General features: G+C 42.8%; 1 protein-coding gene across 2 annotated transcripts in view; it reads left to right on the forward strand.

Moving 5' to 3' along the window:
• Positions 1 to 201: 201 nt before the first annotated feature.
• The window catches only part of eif2b3 (eukaryotic translation initiation factor 2B, subunit 3 gamma), a 135471-nt gene continuing 112783 nt past the window's right edge, over positions 202 to 22889 (forward strand). Inside the window, exon 1 of one of the 2 annotated variants that reach the window (XM_067990090.1) lies at positions 202 to 477. The gene's annotated coding sequence lies outside the window, so the exon portion shown is untranslated. Of the gene's footprint in view, positions 478 to 21184; positions 21269 to 22889 lie in introns of those variants that run through there. The other variant, XM_067990089.1, reaches the window with a different exon arrangement.

Here is a 22889-nt window from a genome sequence, read left to right on the forward strand (position 1 = left end):
TCCACCCTCCATATCAATGGTTTCCATTCCACTTGCTCCTAATAATACTTCTCATGTCATAAAAATATATTTAAAATGAAGTGAGGAAATAAATTTTCTATATCATGCCACATATATAGATTTTTTTCTGCTACTTTATTTTAACACAATTTTTATATGGCATTGGAGTTGTGAATGAGCATGAGTAAAATTGTTTCACAGGTGGCAGTCACCCTCCAGTACTTCACCGGGTGGCCATCCTTCATGTATGACCTTCAGGCGATTCACAGTGGTGGACATCACAGATGAGCACAATCCTGACCTCATACAATGCCCACACATGTGCACTTACCAACAGCGACTAATGGAAGACAACCAGGAGCAAGAACAAGGCCTGAGTTTCCTCCTCTGAGCCCCCAGGCACTGAGATCAAATGTAACATCCTTACAGCTGTCAGCTAACTCAGCACGGACCAACGATTGAACCAAGGACTTTCTGGTCAGTTCAATACTGGTTAATAATTGATCCGCTAAGTCATCAGAAAGTTTCAGCAACTAGTTTATCAACAAAAATGCCAGTTGCAATCAAAATCATACTGTTCACTAACTTTGACAAATTCTCAGGTCTTAATTACATGTTATAACACTTCTCACAATTGGCTATTTAGATATTAAACTATTGCAAAAAAAGTGTGAACATTTTTCATAAGATAACACCCTCCTACAAATTGTGTCAGCCAGTTAAGGTTTTCCAACTTCAGTGTGTAATTACTAATAATAGAGCCCATGTTTTGCATTGGAAAATTTGATAAACTGGCTGCTAGAATTGGGAAAAAGTGGTAACAAACTAGTCTCTATAGGGAAAAGTTGATTCTGTGGTGACTTTACATAAAGAGCTCAATGTGATAATGCCATACTACCAGAGCAATTATAAGTAGAGGTTTCTAGTTTACAAGTGAAAAATACTCAAACAATAAAAAAAAAGAAGGCAGACATCAAAACAAGTAACAAAGTACAGAAACAATATCAGAAGATGATACTTTTTCTTACTTTAAAGGACGCTGCCAACTATCCCATTTAAATCTTTACAGCAATCACTACATTAGGCAGTTGAATTTTTAATGAAAGCTTCTGATTGACTGATGCATAGTGTTATGAGCCTAAAGGGCAAATGGTGACAAATGCCAGTAGCACTTAGCAGCTTTTCCACCCTCAGACCACCACTACTATAACCACAGATATCCCAGGTCAATTATATATGGCATTCCCTGATAACCGCCATTTTCTGGGTCACCCAGAACTGCATCAAAGTTCATTAGGTTTCCTTCCATAGCTGTTTATATACTCCCTAAGGCTAAAGAAGGATTTATGTACTGTTGCTTGAAGAGCTGATAGGACTCTGGAGACTGGCTCTGGAAACCACCCATGAGACCACAGCACTACAGGCAGGAAATTGTCCTGCCCAACCCTTAAAGTCCCCAAGTAGTAACTTGCAACAGAAGGCTTCCCTGAGGGATGTCTGTCAACATCACTGTTGGTACTATGTAATCACAAAGCTTTATGTTAGCTTTTATTTGTTGTTCCACTAAATGCAGGATTCCAAGAAGGCATACATCATTACTAGATGGGTTAAAGGTGCATTGTTGCCTGACTGGGGAGTTTTTGGGTAGGCTCAATAACTCTGCCCTCTCAGGCTGTTTGATCAAAATGTGCCACATCATCATGCCATATCTCCACCCATTTGAACTGTGCCCAAATGCCATGTGGTGTGTTCTCCCATGACACAATTACATATTTTTTACAATCCGGGTGAAGGTTTACACAGCATATTCGGCCTGATTTTCATACGAGGTGTAATTCATCCAGGATATTCGTGATTTTTCAACAATGCCCCTTACAGAAGTTTTTCTTCTGTACATTATCTTCTGATTGAAGACTTACAGAATGTTCAACGCATAATGATTTTTTTTTCCCCTGTAACTTCAGGTGGCATTTATTTTTCCACAAAGTTGACACAATGCTTTGTTTTGCTGTTCCTCAAAATATGTTCTGTTAGGTCTGCATGCTTTGTTTGGTTGATTGAGCCAAACTCATAAGTAAAAAATGGCCAAATCAGGTTATTTTGGTTTATTCCACGAGCACTCTAAATTTACCCAATTCACTCAAGCAACAGTTTTGTTGCTGGAGCTGCAGCAGCGGTAGTAGTTTTTTTTTTAAGTTATCTGGTCACTAGACATTCTGTGGCATTCCCTGCCCTGCAGCTTTAGCAAGGGGAAACGATCTCTGATGGTCTTTTAGAAAGGGGACGGGTGATTGCGATACCTGGGGAGGGAATTGAGTGAGAAATTTGCATTTGTTTTCCCTGGCTGATCAATCTAGGAGAGGATCTACAGTCAGACCGTAATGTTATAGAAGTGAATACGTGTCCAATTCCCTTGGCTGTATGTTGGAGAGAGGGCAATGCAATGAGTACACATCTCTTCTCTTCTGGGCTAAAGGTCAACAAGTCTCGAGTGGGATTAGATCCTCAACTTCACAAAAATCTCCAAAGCAGAAACTAAAGTTGATTCTCAAAGACCCCGAAATCTTATTATTAGTTGATTTGTTTTAGTTTTTTATTAATTCTCTTTTTATTTAGAATAGAATCTACTTTTAGTGATAATACTCAAATCACGATTGCCAAAAATTTGAACCTTATATGAAGGTTTTCCCTGGTTGTACTGATAAGTTATTGTTAGATCAGTTACTGATCTGAAGCAGGGCTGCTCAGATGCTAACCAGCAATTTAAAGAAAACAAATTTATAGGTTGTGTGATCCAAAGTAGCCATTAGATGAGTATAAGTGGAAGGTCCTAAACTTAAGCATATTCGTACAAGATATATTCATCCTAATGTTGCCAGATAAACTGAGTTTTATAATCAATTCGCTGAAACCAGGCTGTTCAATGCTAACCGGAACCTTAAGAACATAAGAACATAAAAAAATAGGAGCAAGAATAGGCCATACGGCTCCTCGAGCCTGCTCCGTCATTCAATATGATCATGGCTGATCTTGTACCTCAACTCCACTTTCCTGCCCTATCCCCATATCCCTTGATTCCCTCAGCCTCCAAAGATCTATCGATCTCAGTCTTGAATATACTCAACGAATGAGCATGCACAGCCCTCTGGGGTACAAAATTCCAAAGATTCACAACCCTCTGAGTGAAGAAACCCTCAAAGTTAAGCTGCTGAGTAATGAGCAAACTGGCATTCTGAGCAGTTTCAGAGAATTGCTTTTAAAACTCAATTTATCTTACAATATTTGGATACATATATGTTATTCAAACGTGCTTTAAGTTTAGGATCTAATGCTTTAATATCACACAGTGAGCTGCCGAAAGCCTGGGGAATTGGCTGTGATGATCAGCTGGTTATAGTGATCATTTGGGCTACTGGGCAAATTGATCACTATAATCAGATTCTACTGTATGTTTAATTCAGCAAATTTTTGTTCTCGTGAAAGAGAAGATTTTTAGTCAAGAGGAATGGAACACTTTTGGGCATCCAGGGTCAACATCAAGCACTTTCAGGATAGGCTGACATGAGCCAGATGCATTACAAAGTTCCCACTACTTTGCGTCAACAATATGCCTTCGATAGGTTGAAATCCAGCATGGGAACTGGATGATGCAGCAGGATGGGGGTTGAATTTGAATCTCCCAGACTGAAAGGCAAAAAGGCAAAAGATTCTAAGTAAGCGAGCTCATAGAGTCTCGTCCAGTTCCCAGTGAATGCAAACTAATAGCACAGAACTTGTAACGTCAATTGGTTGTCTGTTCTAAGTTCTGTAGAGGGAGCTCTTATTGAACATTCACAGTTCAGTCCAAGATGCTGTGAACTAAAAGCCCTGTAGAGGCTGCTCTTACAGTTGACACCAGATTAGTTCTTTTCAAAGATGTAAATGACTTTTCACCACTGGGTGTCATCAAATTCAAAGCATCCTAGTTTCAAAAATGTGATTCCTGAGAAGATGTTTATTTTTTCTGATCAAATTAATTTTATGCTGGTTACTCTGAACGATAGAAATACAAAAATCTTCACTAAAGATTCTATGCACTTTTAAAACATTAAATAGGAATACAACTTGGATCATTTTTACTTGGAATGTACCTAGCTGAAAAATGAAAATACAATTATATACAAATGACTTTTTAAAAATATAACCCCTAAGAGTGCAATTCCCAACAGTTATTACAAATGCTGTGAATGAAATGCTTCAACTGCTATAGCAGAAACTTTTACAATTTGTCTTTTTTCTTCTCACCTTTGATTTTCTTCATTAATTTCCTTACTCTCCATTTTTCTTTACCTTTTCATACTTTCATCAGTATACACATCAGAGAGGACTTCCACATGGCCCTAGAGACTCCAAATTTAAAGCAAATTTTTAAAAATGCATTTATATTTTTAATATAAATAAACTGGACAAATTGATCCTCTAAGTTGTTTCAAACCATGGGCTCCGTGTGGTTAAACTCTGTCATATATTAGGATTTCAAGGTCTCAGCCAGATCATCAGGAGTATCATTGCATTAAGGTAAAGCACGTTTCCACAAGGAGGATACATTTTGAGGGAATGTCAATCACTTTCATACTTATCTAAGTGGAATTGAGAGGGGTTACCAAGTGAGTGACAGAAGACAGGAAGCAGATCACCTGCCCCTCGTTCTCATTCGGACTATATAACATAGATGCAAAATTGCATTTAAAAAAAAGTTTGCCTGTTTTTTTTAAGTATATAAAATTTCTGGAAAATCAGATCTAATCTTTAGCAGAGTGCTTTGTACTAATGTTTCTCTGTATACATGTTGCATGTAGCACATTATCCACAACTTCACATTCTACTTTAGATATGAAATGAAATTCTTGTTGAACTAATTAATCAATCTTTCTGCTCGTGACCCTAAAATGTATGGAAGAAACAGATGTTTGCACACACAAAAAAAAATGGCCATTGATGGCTCTGACATCAACGCCAAGGCCTGCCTCTGCCTTTCCCTTCTGCTATCAGGCTTTGATTTCTACTCAACGCAGTACAGAGTTTATGTGTATGAGCATCACATAAACCAGGATAATAACAGAGACACACACTGAGCAAATTGTGTGTTAGCCACAGGGACCCCAGGGGAAAGGCAGCTGTCACGGCCTACAGCTTGGGTGGTCCATTCAGCTGTGTTTATGGTCCCAGCCAATGAGATTGCGATGCTTGTTCTGGGGAATTGAATCTGATTTACAAGTGCTTTAGGCCATGATGGGAAGTCAAGCTGCAAATCTGGGATTTCTGGAGGCGTTCAGCTCACCCTCTGAGCTCCACATTTCACCTAAATTAGCCAATTTAAAGTGATTGAACTGCATGTGAATGCAACAGTATCCCTTTTCTTTATCACACTAGAGCACAGAGGCTGTGGTTTTAACCCTTTGAGGGAAGCAATGCTTTTGTAATTGAAAAAAATGTTAAAATAGGCAACAAGGTGACCTGACAGCTACTGGTACTCTAGCTCGCACAGAACATAGGATGTGGGTTTGTGATTTTATACATAGCCAATTTGTCTTCGTGGCTGTGAGGAGGGAAGGTAATTTTCCGGGCAGGAGGAATTAAATGAAGAGAAGGTCATTTTCCCCATCACGCACAGCAGAACGTGAAAAAAAAATCCCCCGTGGACCTCTCCCAGAGCCTGTGTGCAGGGTGTATGTCTGCACTTTCTGCTGGACTGTGGTGGATGCAGTACAGGAGGGAAGGGAGAAAAAGGGCAGATAAATAAGTTGTAAATATTCTTCTCCTTCTTCCTGGTAAGAAGTCAAGGAAATAAACATTGCTGCATGCAGGTCCTAGCCGTTGATACAGCAAATATGTTTTTCTGTATCTATGTCCTGCATTCCCCTGCAAACATCTGCCTCTTGAATTACCGTATTTCTAGGCGATACAGGCCTGCTACAGAGACAGCTGCAGAGATATCAGTAGCTTTTCTTTTGACAATCCGTAATTTCAGAGGGTCATCACGGTTTAGTGGTGAGTGAGGTCTTGCATGGGTGCAGCACAAATGCCAAGGGCATTTTCCTCCGGCCATTTTAAAAAAAAATGTGAAGGAGTTCACATAAAAAGAAGTAAATGCTGCAATATATGGATGCTTTACCTATTGGGATTAGGTGTCGTCAAAACATATTTTTAATAAAAGTGTTGCTGTTTCTCAACACAAAAGTGGGGTTTCATGTGGCATGGTAGTTAAGGCAAGTGCACTGCGTAAAGTTAAATAATCTTGAGTTAGCAGCCCATGAGCACAATATACACTAAGCTTTGGCTCTCATCTGCTCCCCCCACCCTTCATGGGATGCTATAGTAGAGACATGGAGGTAAATTTTAACCCCAAAGAACGGGTGGATTGGGGGCAGGGGGCAGTGAAAATTGTCGGTTTTGGGAGCGGTAACGCATCCCGGCTCCAACCCGCCGACTTCCGGGTTTGACCCAGACGCATCTGGATCCGTGCGCGCTTCTGAAACCCGGAAGTCCCGCTGGCTTTTATTTAAAGGGCCAATTAAGATATTTAAACTACTTAAGGATGTTAAATTTTTGTGGTTTGAACTACACAAGCCATTTTAACTGCTTCTGAATCTGTCTCCCATGGCCTCTGAAACACGCCATGGAAATGGAGGCGAGTAGCAGCCGGCACCCATTTGGAACTTTAAACCAGTGACTGACGTGAAGTTTTTGCAGCAGGGCAATCAGTTCTCAGACAAACCTTTGGCTGGGAGTTCTTTGTGTTTAGACTGAGATTTCTTCGTTCACACTCAGAATTCTTGTGTTCATACATGTTTACCTACATTTTGGACACACTCAAATTGACACCATCAGGATGAGGGGCACAATGGTTTCATTCAGCATTACATCTGAGGAGGAGGCACATCACCATCCGCGGCAGGCAAGGCGTGCAGTTCTGGGAGTTGCAGCTCCACAAGACGGGTGCGCCACAAGGGCCTGCAGAAGGGCAGAGAGGGGACCAATGGAGGGGCCGAAGTCATAGGAGGCACTATCCACATGAGAGGGTCTACAGACTGAGGCTGAGCTTCCTGGACCTCTCTGAGGAGCAGTGCCAACGAAGGCTCAGATTGAATCACCAGGTGGTCGTAGACATCTGCAGGCTCCTTCATGCAGAGCTGCTCCCGGCTGGGCCTGGTGGCCATACATCGCCCGTCGCAGTTAAAGTCACCAGTGCCCTCAATTTCTTCACCTCTGGATCCTTCCAGGGCGCCACCGGTGACATCATCAGGATCTCTCAGTCGTCTGTCCATAAGTGTATACGACAGGTCACGGATGGCTTGTTTGCCAGGGCATCCGACCACGTCAACTTCCCCATCGACGACATCAGTCGGACTGAGAGGGCAGTGGGTTTCCACTCTCTGGCTGGCTTCCCACGGATATAGGGCACAATTGTTTGCACACACGTAACAATCCGAGAACCTGCACGAGCCAGGACTGTTCATCAACCTAAAGGGATATCACTCCATCAATGCACAGCTGGTTTGTGAACACCGGAAGAGGTTTCTGCAGGTGTGCGCCAAATTCCCTGGCAGCAGCGAGATTCCTTCATTTTGTGCGAATCCAACATCCCGGCCCTCTTCCACACACAGGACAGACTTAAGGGCTGGCTCCTTGGAGACAAGAGATACCCCCTGCAGATGTGGCTCATGACACCTTTGAGAAACCCCACCAGCGAGGCACAGCAGCAGTACAACGACAGTCACATCACCACCAGGTCTGTCATTGAACAAGCCATAGCAATGCTCAAGATGCGCTTCAGGTGCCTGGATCGATCTGAGGAATCCCTTCAGTACTCACCGGCGAGGGTGTGTTGAATAATAGTCATGTGTTGCATCCTGCACAACATCACTCAACAGAGTGGGTTACAGGTGGATGAGGTCCCATGTACTCATGAAGCATCCACACCTGCCATCAACATTGAAGAAGACAAGGATGAAGAGGAGGATGATGGGCAACCCATTGGCAGAGCAGCCGCACACCTGGCTGCTCGTGATGCCAGGGAGTCACTCATATTTGATAGATTCTCATAAGGAGATCTGCAAAGTGAAGATAGTGAATACTCAGACCACCTGGAACCACCAACACCCCACCCCTCCCCCACCTCCATTTGTATCCCGGGTGTCTAGGACTTCCCTCCTGCTCCTCACACCGGCCAGTAGTATCTCAAGTGAGGAGTCAGTAAAGCAGGGTGATGGCTTTGTCCTTTGTGTTCAATTTCTTTAAATTGCTCTCTTCTCACTCAAAATCCATGGTTGCAATGTCCCTTTAAATAATCCAACTCCCAGCAGGTCATTCGGTGCACAGTACGCCCGCTGCGCAGCTTGAAGACGCGAAACCAAGAAGTCGCAGTAAGGCCCTTCAATTAGGTCGCGATCACGCGAGTAAACGCACAAAAATGTTTTCCCGGGTTCCCACCCAGGTATTGACACCCCCCCACCCCCAGCTGAGATCCCACCGCTATGTTAAAATTTACCCCATGCTGTAGGAATGAGGGATACAATTCAATAAGGTCATTCTTTTTGCACTGTGACAAAATGTGTTTGCTTTGTGAAATGCAACATAGGCATTTATTAAGAAAATGCAAACAAAACTGAACTTGGCCCAACACTGCAAAATTTGGCAATGCTAATATAATGCTTATAACATTTTGAATTGAAAAGGCAGAGGCATTACAGTTTGTTGTAAGCAGTGGCGTGTGATTGAACAATTCTGGGTATTTAAGCCGACTGGGTTTCTGTGCTTTCATACTCCTGCCTTTTTTTAATCATTGATTGTGATACTTTTAACTACATTCAGAGGGTTACAAATAAAATTAGTGGTATCTGCATTAACCACACATCATAAAAGCATCACTAGAGAATCACTCACAATATATGTAATACCTCCCATAGAGCACTGTTATCCTTTCTAGAAGAAAACATTTGAATTCATTTTTCTCAGTCAAGTTTTTTGATCTACTTACATGGGGAGCATCTAGACAACACTCAGACAATAAAGAAGGCTATTTGGCCCATCTAGGTTATCCTATAAAAACCCATGATCTCTCCCCATCATGATATAGCATTTAACTGCCTCTTAAATGCCTCCAGAGTTTTTGTCTCCTCTACCGTACCTGGTATTGATCAGTTTTTGTATGATCTGGATTCCTGGCTGAATGTAAAATAGTATAGGGTGATTGCTGACACCAGTCCTCAGTTGCAACCTATATTATAATGAATTGAATGCTATTTGCTTTTAAAATATAATCTGATAGAGTATTTATTACGCAAGAAACCTGATAGGAGTAAATCAACGCTGGATAAACTGTCCAGTTTTAATATATATAAATATGTAACTACTTTATGATGTTTTCTGTTCCTATAACATCACTTTCATATCATTTCTATGTTACCTGGCTTCCTGGTCTTTAATCCCAGTTATTTTGTGCCTATTGCCTGGCATGATTAGTACCCAGGCCTTTATGATCGGCATGTGGTTTTAACTTACACAGGATCTGCACATGGGGTATCAAAGAATACATTTTGATGGTGAGACAGATAAACATGCTGAGGGTGAAATTGGATAGCACTGACCAGCCGGCGTGAGCTGGGCGCAGGGAACGATCCCTGCACTGGTACATCCAAGGCACACTCGATATTGGGCCTCGGGCCTCACTTAAATTAGATCAGCGAGCTTCAGCTGCCTGCTGTGTGTCCCCAGACAGCTTGTTGGTGAGGCAAAGTTAAATTTTGAGCCCCTGCATTACCGGCAGTGGCCCTCAGGTAGGTCCTGGGAGGGGGGTAGATGATCGGGAGACGGGTGGAGGCGATCGGGAGAGGGGGAAGTGATCGGGAGAGAGGAAGGCGATCGGGAGGGATGCGGCGATCAGGAGAGGGGCCTGCTCCCGGCTCCACGTTCAGGTAGGTACTTTTTTTTAAACCTATCTTTTTGGTGGCAGCCTCCAGCAGTCTTTTTAAGAACTGGAAGTTAAGCCGCATGTAGACTTGGTTATCCTGAACGCAGCCAGCCTGGTGCTGGCTGTGTTCAGGGCAGCCCAATTTTGGGACGGAGTTCTGAACAGGCAATAAACCCCCTATTTGCACATGCGTAGGGCCTAACACCAGTTTCAGGCACATGTCCTGGACACCTATACTTTAGCCTTTACCAATATGACAGGAGGTGCACTTCCAGTGCAGAATGTGCATGCGCATGCCGCCGGTCATGTTGGACGCCTAGACGCCCTTTTACACCTGTAAAATGGGTGCAGCATCAACGAGTTTCTAAGCCGCTATTTCTGTGTTGAAATGAATGAATGGCCACCTGCTCCACTCTAATACATTGTTGTGATAAGTAGAAAACAGAGCTTCAAGCAGCAGCTTGCTTTGTTATGACACTGGCAGCACTCCAGTCCAGACAGGGCTGCAGTGAACATCCACTGGGACTTTTTGCAAAGCAGTCCTACAAACTGTGCATCACCATACAGGCTGCTGTTTCATTCATTACAGCTCAGACTTTATTTCTTTGCCGCACCTCACTTGTGGAAAACTCTCACCCAGGATGTGTGTACCACTGAGTTACAACCATAAACTAGTTTCTAGCTTTGAAAATTTTTTGGTGCCTACTGCAACCAAAATTTTCTACACGACAAGCACAGCATTGTAGGAATTACTGTTTTCATTTTATCCCATCTCAGAACAGGCCAAAAGGTGTACCTTTGATCACGGTTAAAAATAACATGGAACGGGGAGCACCAAACCCAGGACCATTGTCAGGGTCACGGATTTACTGATGCTAACATTTGTTAGTCTTGTACCATTTGGGAGATAAAAAACTTTCTCTGCCATTCTATATTGCAGGAAGTTATTAAAGTCCTTAGAATAAATGGGTTAATGTCCCCATTAAAATGATGGACAGAGAAATTTCATACGAATGCATTAAGTAATCGTACACTAATATCACACAGCATAATTTCAAGGTCTACATTCCTCACACAGTCCTGATGGAATAGTATTACTTATGTTTACAAATCAAGAAGCAAATATAACTTTCTGAGGTAGCTGCCTAGGTTGCCTTGGCTGCCCTCTTTTCACTCTGCAGACACTGGCTCTAGCACAAGTGCTACTAGGCTGCCCTAGAGAGCAGTATAAGTGAGCAGTTGTGGGTGGCAAAGCAGCTGTAAACAATGGATGTAGATTATTTAGTCATCAATTGAGAATTTCCCAAGTAGCAGTTTTGCATGCTTCTAATTTTTCTCTGTCACTTTAAGCAGACTCGGGTGTTTAAAAGGTCGAAGGCCAGGCTTCCCTAAGTTCCTTCCCAGACAGTATCTAAAGCATGTAAATTATTATGCTGACTAGCACAGTAACTCATGTAATTGATCACCCAAGTACATGGTGCTCGTGTACTATTCATTAAAGTCGCACAGTCTCAGAACATGAGGAACCATTTTGCTCAGCAATGACCCCTTCTGGAATTATGAGTTAGTTCCTTTTGCTTGTAATCATTTTTATAATAGTATGTAAATTAAATTAAATTAAAAACAAAGTTAAAACATAACATCAACATTAACTTAATAGTGGTATGTACTCCCCCACCCTCATTGATTGGGAGATTTATCCCTCCCTAGTTTATTGCCAAACAGCAGTGAGATGCAGTTGTTCTACAAGTTGCATCTGGTCATTCTTATTTTCTTCATGGCTACATTTAAAAGGAAATTGTCTTCATGAAAAAGTGTTTGGCAAACTTGCTTCTGTTTGGAGAGGGAGAAGAGCCAGGAGAATTGTGTTATTTTCATCACAATATTGCTACACGCATATGGCACTATGAGGCTTTTTGAAGTAATTTGCACATCACATCATGAGCTTGTAAACAGAATTTGCCAACCATTTTTCATGAAGATGGTGCCTCTCAAAGAAAATGAATGTAACTATTTTCTCCTCATTTTTATTTGTTTCTTCCTTGGTCTTTTCAGATTCCCCTTATATCAAATGTCATTTTCCTAAATGAGAGAACAGATGGGCAATGCCGGGTCTCTGCTGATATCGTTCTATAATTTACTGGTAAATTAGAGTGGGGTACGTTGACATCCTTCCCACAGTTCTTTTGGAGGAAATTGTAGAATTGTAGAAGAAAATTGATATCCTGCTATTTTGTCACAAAGCTTCTCAGAACATTAGTATGCTGCAATCTGAGCCACTTGTGGATGGATTGAAAATCTCTCACTTATGGTTGCAATGGTTCTAAGCAAAATGAATGTGGGATGGTTTCAGCCCAACTCCAAATAAATAAGGATCCATATTACAAAAACTGCCCATAATGGCAGTCTCATTGGGTTCAAGGATGGCTGATGTAGAAAATGGAATTGGCATGGTGCTTGAGTGGAGAGTGCTTGGCTGAGGCTGGAGCCGAGTACAACAATTTACATCTAGATATCACCTTTAATATAGATAATCATCCCACATAAAAGGAGCTTTTACTCTGCATTTGACCACTCTATAACTGTGCAGGAACCCTTCACTTTAATGAACAGAAAATATTCACTTCCTTTTAAAAAGAGTTCTGATAACATCAAGACCCGTTAAGAGTAGTACATTCCTGTGTTTTCTGTTGCCAGCATCCTTGGGAGTTACTGTTAAAAGGGGCAGAAAACTGGGAGAAAAACAACAGCAGCATCACTACTATTATCAGTTTTCTGCTCTGTGAAAAAAATATTTATTAGCACTAATGTGCACTCATTATTTTAATGCTGACTGGTTTGCCAATACCAGTTAAGGCTTTGTTAATTGCTGTCAATACTGATTGATGCAATAAGTTATCTACTAGTGAACATTGCTCCTGACCTTTGTTGTAGAATATATTACACCAAATGGAAAATGGGGGATGCTTCTTTTGTGTTGGGTCTGTCCTATCTGCTTGTCCTCTGTTGCTCTGCACCTAACCAGTAGCTCATCAACATGCACATCCATTGGTGTTTACAGAACAGGCATAGCCTGCTTAATTAGTAGCAATGTTTAGTTTGGTTTGCATTACTGTACAAGTCTGTGTATATGCCATAAGTATCTCTGTGCCTTTAATGGTGTGTATGCACAGAACTGTGATGTGTGACAAGGTTTATTTATGTATGACATAATGGATCTGGGCACCACCAAGTGAATGGGACCATAACTATCCTAATATAGACTGGGATAATAATATTATAAGGGGCAAAGAGGGGAAAGCAGTTTTGAAATGTGATCAGGATAACTTTCTTAACCAGTTCGTTTCCGGCCCAACGAGAAAGGAGGCATTGCTGGACTTGGTTCTAGGGAATGAGGTGGGCCAAGTGGAGCAAGTGTCAGTGGGGGATCATTTAGGGAACGGCAATCATAGTATCATAAGGTTTAGAATAGCTATGGAAAAGGACACAGTCGACTCGAAAGGAAAACCACTCAATTGGAGGAGGGCCATTTTCAATGGGATGAGAACAGATCTGGCCCGGGTAAATTGGAATCAAAGATTGGCAGGCAAAACTGTAATTGAACAATGGACGGCCTTTAAAGAGAAGATGATTCGGGTATAGTCTAGGCACATTCCCAGGAGGCAGAAAGGTAGGGCAACTTAAGCCAGAGCTCCCTGGGTGACAAAAGAGATAGTGAGTAAGATGAAATAGAAAAAAGGGACGTATGACAGATGTCAGGTTGATAACACAAGTGAGAACCAGGCTGAATATAGAAAGTTCAGAGGGGAAGTGGAAAAGGAAATAAGAGGGGCAAAGAGAGAGTATGAGAATAGACTGGCGGCCAACATAAAAGGGAGTCCAAAAGTCTTCAACAGGCATGTAAACAGTAAACAGGTAGTAAGAGGAGGGGTGGGGCCGATTAGGGACCATAAAGGAGATCTACTCATGGAGGCAGAGGGGATGGCCGACGTACTAAATGAGTACTTTGCATCTGTCTTTACCAAGGAAGAAGATGCTGCCAGAGCCTCAGTAAAGGACGATATAGTTGAGATACTGGATGGGCTAAAAATTGATGATGAAGAGGTATTTGAAAGGCTAGCTGTACTTAAAGTAGATAAGTCACCCGGTCCGGATGGGATGCATCCTAGGTTGTTGAGGGTAGTAAGGGTGGAAATTACGGAGGTACTGGCCATAATCTTCCAAACATCCATAGGTACGGGGATGGTGCCAGAGGACTGGAGAATTGCAAATGTTACACCCTTGTTCAAAGGGTGTAAGGATAAACCCAGCAACTACAGGCCAGTCAGTTTAACCTCAGTGGTGGGGAAACTTTTAGAAACGATAATCCAGGACAGAATTAACAGTCACTTGGATGAGTGTGGATTGATTAGGGAAAGCCAGCATGGATTTGCTAAAGGCAAATCATGTTTAACAAACCTGATAAGAGTTTTTTGATGAGGTAACAGAGAGGGTAGATGAGGGCAATGCAGTTGACGTGTATATGGATTTTCAAAAGGCGTTTGATAAAGTGCCGCACGGTAGGCTTATCATCAGGATTGCGGCCCATGGACTAAAGGGAGCAATAGCAACATGGATATAAAATTGGCTAAGGGACAGGAAACAGAGAGTAGTGGTGAACGGTTGTTTTTCAAACTGGAGGCAGGTGTACAGTTGTGTTCCCCAGGGGGTCAGTGCTGGGACCACTGCTTTTCTTGATCTATATTAATGACTTGGATTTGGGTGTACAGGCCACAATTTCAAAATTTGCAGATGATACAAAACTTGGAACGGTAGTAAACAGTGAGGAGGATAGTGATAGACTTCAAGAGGATATAGACAAGCTGGTGGCATGGATAGACACGTGGCAGATGAAATTTAACGCAGAAAAATGCGACGTGATACATTTCGGTAGGAAGAACGAGGAGAGGCAATATAAACTGGAGGGCACAACTCTAAAAGGAGTACAGGAACAGAGTGATCTGGGATTATTTATGCACAAATCGTTGAAGGTGGCAGGGCAGGTTGAGAAAGCGGTTAAAAAAGCATACGGGATCCTGGGCTTTATAAATAGAGGCATAGAGTACTAAAATATGGAAACCATGATGAACCTTTATAAAACGCTGGTTCGGCCACAACTGGAGTTTTGTGTCCAGTTCTGGGCACCGCATTTTAGAAAAGATGTGAAGGCCTTAGAGAGGGTGCAGAAGAGATTTACTAGAATGATTCCAGGGATGAGGGACTTTAGTTATGTGGGTAGATTGGAGAAGCTGGGGTTGTTCTCCTTGGAACAGAGACAGTTGTGAGGAGATTTGATAGAGGTGTTCAAAATCATGAAGGGTCTAGACAGAGTAGATAGAGAGAAACTGTTCCCATTGGTGGAAGGGTCAAGATCCAGAGGACATAGATTTAGGTTGATTGGCAAAAGAACCAAAAGTGACATGAGGAAAAACTTTTTTACATAGCGAGTGATTAGGATCTGGAATGCACTGCCCGAGGGGGTGGTGGAGGCAGGTTCAATCATAGCCTTCAAAAGGGAACTGGATATGTAGTTGAAAGCAAAAAAATTTGCAGGGCTACACATTTCGGGTGGGGGAGAGAAACTAGCTGGATTGCTCTTTCATAGAGCCAGCGCGGACTCGATGGGCTGAATGGCCTCATTCCATTCCTTTCTATGATTGTACGATTAGTTTACTGTGTGTACAGATCACCGTGCTCTTATGATCCTAGTTCTTCTTCTCAAACCTATGGGTCCTAATCCACCTCTTCATGCTGTGATCCCCAGGGGTGTACCAGGGGCTGGTAACTCTGTACTTATGGGGAAGCAGAAGGCATTCCATCTCTAGCTGTGAGCAACTTTAATACACCTACTTCTGTCTCAGCAGCTCCCTGCGATGATGTTTCCCCTACATCCAAGAGGTCGAAGGTCTCTTCTACTGACAAATCGCACAAGACTGCTGCCAACCCGAGCTTACCAGCAAACCGTTCTCTCTCTTGTCTCACACTGCAGAGGGCACTTTCTCACAAGGGGACTGGCCTGCTGGGGTGCAGAACAATACAGTACGAACTGTATTCCATATTAAGTCTCCTGGCTGGAAAATATCTGTTCAGATTATGAATCCTACACGTAGGTCTGTGTGTTGAAAGAAAGCTTAAATTTGAAGGTTACACTATATAAGTTCTTCAAAAATAGTTTTACTGCTAAGATTGTAGTAATTTTGGTCTAATATAGAGACTTTACTTTGCTTTTATTTTTTTCATATATAAGACATTTGCTGACTTATAGGTATAACATTCCAGGTGACAGAATCCTTTATGCATTACAGATAGCAAAATCATAAAATTGTTATTTAGAAACAGATTTACAATTTTGTTGCACAAGCATAGAGGGAAGAAATCTTCCCCTTGTGTGGTCACATAATCTAATTACAGTCATCTCATTAATACAATAATTAGTTCTGGGTATATTGGTTTACCAAAGATGGTGACGAGGCTTTGAGGGAACAGAAAGTGAGCCAATTGTCACAGAGTACGCAGCCACTTCCCTGCTCTTGTAGAAAATTTGTTGATATGTCTGGTCCCCAGTTAAGCTTCTGGTCAATGGTAACCCCTAAGATGTTGATGGTGAGGAACTTGGAAATGGTGGTGCCACCGAAGGTCAAGGGGAGATGGCTGGGATTTCTCTTGTGAAGATGGTTTTCCTGGCACTTATGTGGCATGAATGTTACCTACCACTTGTCAGCCCAAGCCTGGATGTTATCCAAGTCCTGCTCTAGGTTGCCACAGGTTGCTTCATTATTGGAGGAATTGTCAACGGAGCTGAACACTGTGGAATCATCACTGAACAGCCCCACTACTGACCTTATGATGAAGAGAAGATTATTGATGAAGCAGCTGAAGATGGTTCGGCCAAGGACGCTTCTCTGAGGAACTTGTGCAGTGATATCCGGGGGCTGAAACGAGTGTCTCCAACAAGTGCAATCATCTTTCTTTGCATTAGGTGTGACTTCAGCTACTGGAGTTTTCCATTTGACAATTATTGATCAGCTTTTCTAGGGCTTCTTGATGCCATACTCATTGTAATGCTGCCTTGATGTCGAGGGCAACTACTTTCACCTCTCCTCTGCATTCAGCTCTTCCATCCACATCTGAATCAAGACTGTGAGGAGGTATGAATCTGAGTGGTTCTGGTGAAACCCAAACAAAGCATCTGTGAGCAGGTGAGTAGGTGTCTCCTGATGACTCCTTCCATCACTTTACTGATGATTGGGAGTGTGCTGATAGGGCAGTATTTGGCCAGGTTAGATTTATCTTTTTTTGCACGGGTAGCACATGTCTGGGCAATCTTATACAATGTTGCGTAGATACCTGTGTCATAGTTGGAACTGCTTGGTTAGGGGAGCAGCTAGATCTGCTGCGCAGGACATCAGCACTACAGCTGGAACGTTGTCAGGGCCCATAGACTCTGCTATGTCTGGTGCACTTAGCCACTTCTTAATGTCACATGGAGTGAACTGGACATTGGTATCTATGATGGTGGGGACCTAGGGACTAGGCCGAGTAAGCTGCAGATACTTGGGCCTCAATTTTAACATTGAAAAACGGGTGGGTTAGGGGCGGGAGGCATTGAAAATTGCCACCATTTCAGACCCACCCCCAACCCACCCATTTTCGGTTTTCACCGGTGCGGGAAGAGGGCCAGGCGACCAACCCGCTCCCAGGAGGCGGGTTGGGCCTTAAAACCTTTCAAGTAGGTTTCAGGCCTCCATTTTTCTGGACTTCCTGATTTCAATCCCAGAGGGCTGGGATTCCCGGGCCTTCTGTTTTACTCCTCATGAAAGGAGGCGAGAAGGCCCAAGACTAACAGGCAGGTGCCTAGAAAGGCACAGCTTGTGGGCCCGGAGGAGCAGGAGTGCTTCCCCCAGGCCCAACAAACCTACCTGCACCAACCCCCCAACAATTGCGGAACCCCCCCCCGATCACGGACCCCAGATCCCCGATCACAGACCCTCGGCCCCCGATCACGGACCCTCAACCCCGATCCTCCCCCCATTCCGATCCTCTGAACCCCAACCCCCAATCCTCCCCCAATTCCGATCCTCCTATCCCGATCCTCCCCCTACTCCGATTCCCCGACACCCGATCCTCCCCCTACTCCGATTCTCCGACACCCGACCCTCCCTCCCACTCCAATCCTCCGACCCTCTCCCTCAACGATTGCGGACCCCCGCGATGACCCCTGATCCTGACACCCCACCCGTGACTGATCCCCGATTCCATCCCCAATGACTCACGACCCCTGTAACAACCTATGCCCACCCATGCCTTTCTATGCCTACTCATGCCCCTCGCCTCCCCCCATACATACAAACAAAGACTTACCTGCACACTTACCTGAAGAAGTCCTCTCCCTGGATGGTCTCCCGTCCGTCTGAGACCAGCCTGTCAATCAAGCCAGTCAGTCAGAAGGGAAACCGACAAAAAGAAATAAAAGACGTCCTTACATCAAAATCGGAAGGACGTCCGGGAAACCCGTACTAATGGGTTTCCCAACCTCAATTTGACCCCCCCTGCCCCCTTCCCGGCTAGGTTTTAAAATTAAGCCCCTGCAAACACTTTTGCTTTGTCTCTTGCACTCGCCACACTTGAAGATTGAGATGTTCATAGAGCCTCATCTTACTGTTAGTTTCCTGATTGGCCACCATCTTCTTGACTGGACGTGATAGCTGTACAGAGCTTTGCTCTGATTGGTTAGTTGTGGGACTGCTTAACTCTGCCTGTGGCCTTCTGCTTTTAATGATTAGCAGGTACATAGCCCTGTGTTGTAGCTTCGCTAGGTTCCATACCTCATTCTAAAGTATGCAAGGTGCTGCTCCTGGCACAGCCTTCTACACTCCACATTGAACCAAGGTTGATTTCCTGGTTTTATGCTGATCAAGGAATGAGGGATATGCCGGGCCATGAGGTACAGTCCATGATAGAGTACTTTTTTAAGATATTAGAATAGCCCAAAGATAATAATAAAATAGCCTAAAGGGGATCAGCTGTTTTACTTAGCATTTTAAGATTTATTTTAGATTTAATTTTTCCTTATTCCCCTTCCTTTAGGTCCCGGTAGGCCAAACGGCCTTTCTGGAGCTAAGGAGACGGGTATAATAGCATAGTGGTTATGTTGCTGGACTAGTAATCCGGAAACATGAGTTTAAATCCTGCCACGGCAGCTGGGGAATTTAAATTCAATTAATTAAATAAAATCTGGAATAAAAAGCTAGTATCAGTAATAAAGACCATGAAACTACTGGATTGTTGTAAAAACCCATCTGGTTTCACTAATGTCCTTTAGGGAAGGAAACCTGCCATCCTTACCCGGTCTGGCCTATGAGTTTTCAGACCCACAGCAATGTGGTTGATTCTTAACTGCCCTCTGAAATGGCCTAGCAAGCCACTCAGTTGTTCAACAAGGCGGCTTACCACCACCTTCTCAAGGGCAATTAGGGATGGGCAATAAATGCTGACCTTGCCAGCGACACCCACATCCCATGAATGAATAAAAAAATGCCTCTGGAAATGTCACTTTATAATTGGCAAGTAGGATGCGAACAATACAGCAACCTGGTCCAACAGCTCAGTGTCTTGCCCACAACCGTGTGGAAAAAGATCAGGAAATCACTGAGTGGGGAAGAACTGTGGGCACCAGCTCCCTTCATCATATTGACATTACAATAAACTGCACAACCACATCACCATTTTCTTGTCTTTTTAATTGCCACATTGTTTCCAGTGATTTGTCTTCCTGATGATGGCAACAATTTCAGAACCATTACAAAGAATTAGCCTGAAAACATTTTACATTTAATCCCCTCCCCCAATCTGTACTTCCCATAATTGCACCACTTATTTTGGCAGTCTGTAGATCTGATACCTCGGCACTAATTTACTATAAATGGGCTGTAAACACTGACTTTCTTTGAGAGGGAATGTAGATCAGGCACGATAATAAATGACATCAACAGTTACTTCATTCTGTACCTCATTATTATTCTCTGTGGGAATATGTTGCACTGGACCTCAGTCATCCATTTCCTGTTTTCTCTTAAAAAAAATCTCATCTTGAACCCTTCCTGAGAACTTTTATTAGCTCCCAATGAACCACATGCCCCAAACCTGTCTCAAATATTTATCACCCCAACACATTGCTAGTGGTCAATAAAGCTTAGCTGTTAAAAACTTGTTTGGTATTAAGTGGCACAACAGGTTGGCACTAACAGGGAGCAGCAGGATGCCAGTAATGCCGAATGACCACTAATTCCTCATATGGCTAAGACCTGACCTTCTATGCACTCCATGCCTACTGTGTGCACTATATAAAAGGAGACAATTCACTTGACAGGCCCTGAATGAAATACAAGTACAGGAGACATACACAAGCTCTGCTATACCAGATGAGTGAATATGTTATATTTACTCAGTGTATGTTGTACAAACAGAAGGATTGACACTAAAATATGAATGACTTGTATAGAACCAAAAGTGACTAAATTATGAAGTGCATGGGTTCAAGCTGCACTCCAGAGACTTGAGCACATAATCTAGGCTGACATTTCACAGTGCAGTACTGAGGGAGTACTACATTTTCGGAAATGCTATCTTTCAGGTGAGATGTTAAACCAAGGCCCTGTCTGCCCTCTCAGGTGGACGTAAAAGATCTTACGGCACTATTCGAAGAAGAGCTGGGAGTTCTCCCGGTATCCGGGCCAGTATTTATCCTTCAACTAGCACCACTAAAAAATATTATCTGGTCATTCATCTCATTGCTGTTTGTGGAACCTTGCTGTGCGCAGATTGGCTGCTGTGTTTCCCTACGACAGCAACTATACTTCAGAAGTACTTCATTGACTGTAAAGCACTTTGGGACATCCTGAGGATGTGATGGGCACTTTATAAATGCATGTTCTTTCTTTTATTTCCTTTTACCTGTTGTGTTGTATACACACAGGGGTTTTAACAAACCTCACAGTAACAGATGTGAATGAATTGTTTCCTTTTACCTAGTGCATGCTGTACATACAGCACTGGGTGGGAGTGAATGCCACCTTTAACCCAGTGTGTATACTGAAACCAAAACTAAAACATACACAAGCCATAGAGTAATGTGTGTAAGTGAGTTTGTTGCTTTTTATGCATGTCTGCTATTGTCAAGTTGTTGGTATCGTAGGAGTATTGTGACAGGCTCAATATTTGCCACAAGACCTCGTTCAAACCATGTACCATTGATGTCCTCGGGAGCTATCCCCTAAGGTAGAGTCTAATCACAGTTCACTATTACAATTACAATTCACTATTTTTGAACGTGTTTTCAGAATTTTTTTCTTAGTTATTACTGAAACAATGTGATCCAAAACTGTAATTGAGGTTACATGCGCTGGTATATGGCATATACACACTTTAGATTTTTGTGGACAAGTTCACTTTTTGGTTCCCCAACAGAATTTCTTCCTTGCTGAAGTAGCAGCAGAAAGGCAGTGACAGAAACTGCAACTAGAGAGCCGGCAGGAGCGAGAAAGGCTCCAGGAATGGGAGAGGTGGCAGGAGCAAGAGAGCTACCAGAAAGGAGAGAGGCACCAGCAGGGAGAAAGTACAGGAGTCGGAGAGACATGATTGTCAGGATTGGGAGTGAGGGATGTAAGGCTTTTACGGTAAAGTTCTTCATTAATATAGAAGTCTGGCAGAAGCATCAACAAGAGACTAATATATGAATTAAAAACTTTACAGGAAGATTCAACTGTACCTTATACATTTGCTGCACACCTGATTTTCATGTTTCTCCCACTCTGGCTGGCTCTCTAACTGCAGATTCTGAGACTGCTCCGTTGGCTCTCACAATACATGGAAATTACAACATGAAAGCAGGCCATTTGGCCCAACCAGTCTGTGTTGGTGTTTATACTTCAAATGAGCAGTAGTCCTAATCCAATGTGCACCGTGTTCCCTCATCCCTTTATCCCCTACTCCTTCATGAACCGATATAACCTATTCTTAAATGTTAAAATGGTCTCTGCTTCAATCACTAACACCTGTAGAGTATTCCACATTCTTAAAACCCTCTGTAAAAAAAATTTCTCCTGCTTGCTGCCCTAAATCTCTTACATTTAATCTTATATCTATGTCCCCTCCTTCTAGAACCCTGAACCACTGGAAACAGTTTCTCTCTACCCTGTCCCATGCCGTCATATCTTTAAACGTGTCTATCAAACCATCCCGTAATCTCCTCTGTTCTAATAAAAGCAGACACAGTTTTTCAAGTCTTTCTTCAAATTTGTACTTCCTCATATCAGGCAGCATCCTAGTGAATCTGCACTATATCCTTTCTATTGCCTTATCCTTCCTATAGTGTGAATCCCAAAACTGCACAGTGGTCTTAGTTGAACTCCATTCCTCTAACTTTGGTCTTTTGTGCATTGCTCTCTCCCTTCACTCCGTGCCTTCATAGGCTAGGTCCCTCCCTAACCCCCTCCACCTCCCTCTCCTCTTCTTAAACTCCACCTGTTTGACCAAGCTTTTGGTCATCCCTCCTAATATCTCCCTCTTTGGCTCAATTTTTTTTGTCTGATTACGCTTCTGTGAAGTGCCTTGGGACTCTTTCTCTGTTAAAGGTGCTTATTGTTATTGTTATTGTTACTAAGGGTCACCGTTACATCTCGATTTTTATATTCTATACCTCTTGCCATAAAACCATTAGTTTTTTTTAATGGCCTTATCCATTTGAGGTGCTGCTTTTAATGTTTTGTGAACATGAAACCTCAAAATCCCTCTGCTGTACCACACCATCCAACCTTCCAAAGTATAATTATTACATTTTTTAACTAAAATGTACCACCTCAAACTTAATGTCCGAATCCCATCTTCCACTTTTTTGCCC

Source organism: Heptranchias perlo, chromosome 9 (assembly GCF_035084215.1).
Source record: "Heptranchias perlo isolate sHepPer1 chromosome 9, sHepPer1.hap1, whole genome shotgun sequence".
Lineage (NCBI taxonomy): Eukaryota > Metazoa > Chordata > Chondrichthyes > Hexanchiformes > Hexanchidae > Heptranchias > Heptranchias perlo.